This window comes from Gallinula chloropus, assembly GCF_964237585.1.
Source record: "Gallinula chloropus genome assembly, chromosome: Z".
Classification (NCBI taxonomy): Eukaryota; Metazoa; Chordata; class Aves; order Gruiformes; family Rallidae; genus Gallinula; species Gallinula chloropus.
The window spans coordinates 59406949-59414309 of NC_140089.1; the positions used below are offsets into that span (position 1 = coordinate 59406949).

Consider the following 7361-nt stretch of genomic DNA (forward strand, 5'->3'; position numbering starts at 1 on the left):
GATTATTTTCTTTAGCTTTCTTTTGTTTGTTTGTTTTTGGGGGTTTTATTTGTGACCAGTAAACTACAGAAAGGCTTTCAGGGATCAGATGTGTATGTAGAAGAAAAGGAAATCCACATTGGCACTGAGCTGTCTTCATTTGTCATGGAGGAGAAGGGAATGGATAAAATGCCAGAGTAGCATACTGTCATATTTTGGCATTTGAAGTAACATGGGGAAAAATCAGATTTTCTGTGTGAGCAGACTTTTGATGTCCCAGGGGCCTTAAATTTTTGTTGTGGGTTTGCATGGACAGGTTTTGGGGAGGAAGGGGGGGGCTTCTGGTGTGGCTTCTGCAAGAAGCTGCTAGAAGCTTCCCTGAGGTCCAGCAGAGGCAATATCAGCCAGCTTAAGGATGGACCTGTTGCTGACCACGCCTGAGCCAGTGACAGTGGCAGAGACTCTGTGATAACATGTTTAGGAAGAGAAAAAAACACCTCAAGGGGGCTCTTTTTGCCACCAGAGAAAGGAGCGAGAAGATGTGAGAAACCTTGTAGACATGAAGGTCAGTGAGGAAGGGGGGAGGAGAGTTTCCCCAGCAGCCCGTGGAGAAGACCACAATGGAGCAGGTTATCCCCTCACAGCCCATGGAAGATGAGATCCCATCTGCAGCCTGTGGAGAGACCCCACACTGAGCAGGTGGAGACATAATGGAAAGACACTGTTAGCTGCTTTGGATCAGGCTCCTGGCACGACCTGCAGCCTGTGAAGATACCACCTCACTCTGGAACAGGTTTGCTGGCAGGACTTATGACTCATTGGGGGACCATGCTGGAGCAGTCTGGGCCTGAAGGACTGCACCCCATAGAACTGTCCTATGCTGGGGCAGTTGGTGAACAGCTGAAGCCCTGATGAAAAGGACTCACATTGGAGAAGTTCATGGAGGACTGTCTCCCATGGTGGGACCCCATGCTGGAGCAGGGGAAGAGTGTGAGGAATCCCACCCCAACTCCCCCGTGCCCACTCCCCTTTCCTCCACCCCCAAAAGTAAAACAACTTACAATGAGCTAACTGAAAACCCCATTCCCCAGCTCCCCTTCTGATACCTGAGAGGGGAAGAAAGAAGGGAATAAATTTGAGCCTGGGAAGAAGGAAGGGTTGGCAGGAGATGTTCTATATCTTGGTTTTATTTCTTACTATCTTACTCTCTTTTTCAGTGTGTGTGTGTATGTGTGTGTGTGATAAATTAGATGGCTTTTTTACTATTCCTTATTGAGTCTCTTCTGCCCGTGATGCTAATTGCTGGCTGATCTCTCCCCATCCTTATTTTGACTCATAAGCTTCTCAATATATATTTTCTTCTCTGTCCAGCTGAAAAGGGAAGTCAGAGAGCAACTTTGGTGGGCATCTGGCATCCAGTCAGGATCAAACTACCTGTTTATCAATCATAACAGGTAATGTAAAATTACATATACATATTTTCAACAGTGATTAGTTAATAAATTATTAACAACTTTATCTGTTAGTTAACTGGGAAAACAAATTCAAAGTCTTGTCTCACACAGTGAGACAATGTAGACAGGGTGAAATGGATTTAAATAGCATGTGTGCCATTTATCTACCATCTGTATGCCTTCCCTTTGAAAAAATCATTGTTCTTTTTATGAAAGTTTGCACGTCAAAGAATATGTCAGATGCAAAGTGCCTTGATTTCAGCAAGGTAGCGTAGTATTTGGATTTTCAGAGCAGAAAACAAAAGTACAGCAGTTTATGTTCTTTATTTTGAAATTAACAGAATTATTGACATATTGATACCTTTTATCAAAGGCATAAATTTGTTTAATGTTCAAGTCTACATAAAGTTCAAGGTCTACATAGATTTCAAGTTTTTTTACAAAAAATGGTGACATTCTGTGATCACCCTGGTATACAGCAGTGTTTGAAAGAGGCATCTTAGTGTTAAACTTCCCAATTCCATGTGAAATTGTAGAACTTTTCTTATTAAAGGCATAAAGAACTTTAATACCATCCACCTAAAAGGTGAAACAACCTGAGTGCCAGTCAAAGACCCTGGCACTCAAGTCCAGGGTTAAATTGTCCATTTAAATTAAAAGATCTTTCTTTTATCTTTGAGAAAAGCAAAATAAGCCATTTTTGATTTCCTTATAATAGACCTTCTAAATTAATGGAAAAAGCAAAGAAATTACTATGCTAGATTATATGGGTGTCAAGGATGTCCAGGAAGGGGCCTTTTCATCAGGAAATAGTAATTCAAAGAAAGGCATTAAGGACTTCTGTATATTCTTTCATTTTCCTCATTTTGCTAGTTCCACTGAAATGGCATTGTGTGCCTCCAGATACTTGTAGCAACAAAGGGTACAGTACAGAACACATATTTTCCCTGAGCCCTACCTGTCTGTTGATGTTCATCCTTTATGATGCTGAGCCCTGCAGACTTTCAGATGATGCTGAGAAATGGAGAAACCAGTGGCGACCATGCTTCTCTGTTGTGAGAGAAGGCTACCCTGCTGCAAGCTATCCTCTGCCCATGTAAGCCATATTAAACCCCGAATAACAGCATCCAGTTCTACAGGTATCCAAAACACATTCTAATCATTTGTGCTATCTGAGGACATTGTCTTCCAAATACATCTGTACTTATCCTTGCATAGGTAGAAATCTTTTCAAGCAACCAATTAGAAAAAAACAAACCCAGGGGTTAACTTTTCCCTTTTCTTCTAATGACCCCTCTCATAACGATATACAAAACTACGTAACTATGAATTGCTGTAAATGATTTGCAGATATATTTTGTAAAAGCTTCACATATATAACTTTTCTAAAAAAAAAAAGAAAAGGAAAGAAAAAAGATGCATTTTACACTTAGGAACAATCAGCTGGAGATTGGTCCCCAACAGTTTTTTTTAAATGCTGTTGTTGAGTGCCTCTAGGTTCTTCAGCTCTTTAGGGCCACATAATTATTTTAAATGTCTTCATTTGCCTTGGGCCAAACTAACTAAGCTATTGTGCGGGAGATCTGGACAGACACACAGGGATAGACTGTATGTTGGAGGAGCTTAAACCCCATCTCCTCCCTGACAGCTCACTGGCCTTTCCAGTGAGATTTCTTTTTGGACCGGTTGTCCTGAGGTACACCTCAGATCCATCTGCTGGGCACTGCGGAATGTAGTTGCTGGGGTAGTGACTGCTTTTGATCGGCTTTCCACCCTCCATCCTGTCTATCAAGCTGCTGTTGGCAGCTCTAGCGGTGTATCTGAGGGTGCCTGTTCAGGTGCCAGTTGTGGGAGATCCAGACAAACACACAGGGATCAATATGATCAGGTGAATGCTGTTTATTCAAACCGTTCGTCTGCTTATATAGTCCTGCACCATGTGCTCATGTCTGAATAGCTTCACCGTGTGCACACGTCCAGCCCCTATTGGTTGAGCACATACGATCATGTGCCCTAATATATTCTGTGGTTGGTTACAAGCCTTACAGCACGCACGCAGTTGTTACAATTCAAAGGCTTGCTAAAAAGCGTCCAACACTATTGTATTTAAAGCACACTTTGTCCAAAAAGTATAATTTCCAGGGTGTAAAAATGGTATTTAGAATCCTAAGGTACAGTATCTTTCCAAAAGTTGAGAAGATGCTGTCTAAAACATGGTATTCTCGTATTTCACACAGACATACTCCAGAGGAGACCTGGAATTGCTCTACAGGTACAACTACAGAGCAACTACAGTGCAACTAATGCACCTGGCACCACTGAAATAAAACAATTCTGTGGTGTTCTTGTCATGGAACCCCTGCATAAAACACTTTAAATAAAAATAATGGATTGCATTTTTATCTAAGCTTTTTGACAAAATGCCTCAAAGAGGCTGAGGGGTCTCATCTATGTTTAGTATTATATTTTCATATTTATTACCTTTTTTTCCTGTAGTATGAAAAAGCTCTGGTGTCAATTTCTTGTGCTTAAGAACATGAAATTTTTATGGGGACAATAGGATGCTGAAACACCCACCCCCACCAAAAATCCTTATGCATTTTTTGTAAATCATGTACAGATACTTAGGAATCACAGAATGGTAGGGGATGCAGGGACATCTGGAGGTCATCTAGTCCAACCCCACTGACTCACCTACAGCAAGTTGCACAGGATGGCATCCATGTGAGTTTTTAATTTCTCCACAGAAGACTCCACAACCTTTCTCGTGTTCAGATGGAACTTTGTATGTTCCAGTTTCTGTCCATTGCCCCTTGTCATGTCACTGGGTACCACTGCGAAGGATCTAGCCCCATCCTCTTGACTTCCATCCCTTAGATATTTAGAAGCCTTGATGAGAACCCCTCTCAGTCTTCTCCAGACTAAACAGCCCCATCTCTCTCAGCCTTTCCTCATATGAGAGATGCTCCAGTCTCCCCTCATCATCTTTGTAACACTCCACCAGATTCTCTCCAGTAGTTCCCTGGGGACCTTGAATTAGGGAGCGCAGCACTGGACACAACAATCCAGATGTAGCCTCACCAAGGCAGAGCAGAGGGGAGGATAACCTGCCTTGACCTCCATCCTAAAATGCCATTAGCTTTTTTGGCCGCAAGGGCGCAGTGCTTGCTCGTAGACAGCTGCTTGCGCACCGCGACTCCCAGGTCCTCTTCCGCAATGCTGCTTGGGTCAACCCCTAACCTGTACTGGTGCTTGGGGTTATTCCCAAGGTTGCCAGATACAGTCTACTGTTAGTATAATGGCAAATTGCTGAAGGAAATCAAGCTACTTTATTTTAAAGAAGAAATAGTTTTATACACAACTATTAAAAATCTTTAACAGCAATAAACATATTTAAAAATATTTCTTAGTACTGGGGTGAACAAATGTTTCTTTAGAAAGTTTTCATCTGCATCAGTGTCTTCAGTTATTCTCATAAACAGTATTTTTCTTTCATTACTCTTTCATTTATCTTTAGATCCAATGTCTTCCAGCAGTCTAGGCTGTTTATCTAAAGATGAAAGCTGGAAGGAGTCATGATGTTGTCATGATGTTGACATTCAGTCACAGTTCTCTGATTGTTTTTTCTTTAGTGAGCTGATCTGTATTTGTGGTTCCTGTCTGTTTTGACCACTGCAGCCTCTTCCTCTGTCTCAGAGACATTGTAAACTTCCTAGAGGCACACAGTGTCTCAGTTTCTCAGTTGAAGTAAAAAAAAAAAAAAAAAAACAAACCAAAACATTGCTACGAAACCTTGTCAGCTACAGCGCTTCCTGAAAATCTGCACTCTCCCTCATAGATTACAGCTTTGTCCTGGCCAAATGATGAGCGAAAGGACAGAATGGCCCCCATAGGCATCAACAGTAAGCACAAAATATTAATTGTTCTTGTGACAGTGGCTCATTTTTCTGGGCTGTTTTAGTGTACGCAGAGACTCACCTGCAGAGAAGTGATATTTTTGGCAAATTATGCCTGCAGGATACACACCTTGTCCCTTCCTGAAAGCACTCTCTAAAAGGGCTATTTCTGGATCCTGAAGCATGTAGGATTTCCAGGGTTAGAGGTTGGGGCTTTGAAATAAACAATACCTGTTACCAGTTTAACTGCTTCTTAGAAATGTCACACACTGATTTCAGAGATTTTTGTTTATGACTGTCTCATTAGATACTAGTATTTTACCAGTAACTTCTGCATGCATTAATACTCTCTTTGCTTCAAAGTTATACGTTTGCCTGGGTTTGAAACTTGTGTTTCGCATTGATTCAATGAAATGTAATAATCCTGAGTAGACTGACACAGAAGAGCAATCCCCTGCGTGCCCACTGCTGCATTAAAGGGTACATGCTTAACAGTCACCAAGGCTATTGAGCTTTGATTCCGGCTTTTAGAGGCATCAGCGTGCTTGCATGTTTTCTCACCCAAGTGTCAAGAATTCAACTCTGCCCAAGTACTATGTATTGCCAAGACATGTTTTTCCTGATCAGGGGCAGAACAAAAATTAAGTCTCTACATTTTTTCTTGTGTTGTAAACATCCCCAAATTAACTTGCTCTGCAAACAAAAAGATGCAATGGTTAAATACATCAGTTACAGAAATATGTTGGTTTGGGGTTTTTTTGTCCCTCTTTGAAACTGTGACACAAGGACACAGTTTTCTGCTTAGAACTGCCTGGGATGTTCCCAGAGTGTGAATTAAACCTAAATTCTCCGTGTTACGTGCACGCCTAATCTACATTAAAACTCAGAAGATTAGGCACAGCAGTATTTTGAAGGTGGACAAGGTAGAGTTTGCCGGAGCCAAAGTTCGGATGCAACTCAGGTCAATGTGATCAAATGCTGACTCCTTTATTGAAACACACACACAGCTTATATAGGTTTCTATATCAGTACATGAGTTACATTACATTGATATTGCTAAGATGCTCTGTTCACCCGCCTTACATGCATCTCACTATTGCTAATAATTGGTTAAGGCTACACAGTCATGTTGTTCCTCTTTAAAGCAGTTGTTAACATTCTTGCAGTTTCTTAGCTCATGGATTGTTTCTTACAAGCTCCTGTTCTCACAGACATCTGCTCTCCTGTTGCTGCATGTCTCTGCTAGCTTCCCCAGGCCTCATTATATGTGGGTGAGAGATAAATCTGGATGGGCCACAAGACTCAGCCTTCTCAAAATGCATTGCTACAGAGTTTGTTATCAGATTTTACTGTAATACTCCCTTGAGGGAAAGAGGGAAATGGAGAGCCAGCCATAATGGATAACAGTTTAATTCTGTTTAAAGAAAATACAGAGACGACTTCTTTGTTAATAACACTTGTTATAATTGTTAAATATTCGGAGGTTTTATCTGTCAACAGTGAAATACAGTACAGAAAAATAATTTGTAATCAGTAATCTTTTGTTGAGAAATAGAAGTTTAGAAAAAAAAGTTATGAAGTGTGTCATGTCTAAGCAAAACGCAGCCAGAAAATAGAGCTCTAAAGGTGGTGGTGGGGGGGATTTTATAATAGGGACTGTCTAGACTGTACACCAAAATTCATAACTACTTTAACCCAGGAGTTTTATGGAGATAAACCAGCAAGAACATCTTGCACATTTACATGTTGGCGGTTGTGTTGCAGCAGAAAAGAGAACCTCTAATTGCCATAACTAATACCCACTAAAGTATATTAGCAGAGTATTTACAAAAAGGAAAAAAAAAGAGAACACACTCAGAATATATTCTTTTATATATAATCTTATTTTTTAAGAGTACAGAAAGGTTGAAAATACCTTTTAAATGGCAATGTTTTTTGTATTCATTTAATGTTAGGAGAGAATATGGGTCCATGTATTTGAAAATAATACTTTATTATGGAAGATAAAGCTTGCAACTTTTTAACAACTACC

The 7361-nt window shown here is 40.6% G+C and overlaps 1 long non-coding RNA gene across 1 annotated transcript; it reads left to right on the forward strand.

Annotated features, from left to right (window-relative positions):
* The first annotated feature begins 1357 nt into the window (after positions 1-1357).
* LOC311203554 lies at positions 1358-3680 on the forward strand. Its single transcript, XR_014617983.1, has 3 exons — positions 1358-1433; positions 2434-2572; positions 3671-3680. It is a non-coding gene; the product is annotated as an uncharacterized lncRNA (long non-coding RNA).
* Positions 3681-7361: the final 3681 nt, after the last annotated feature.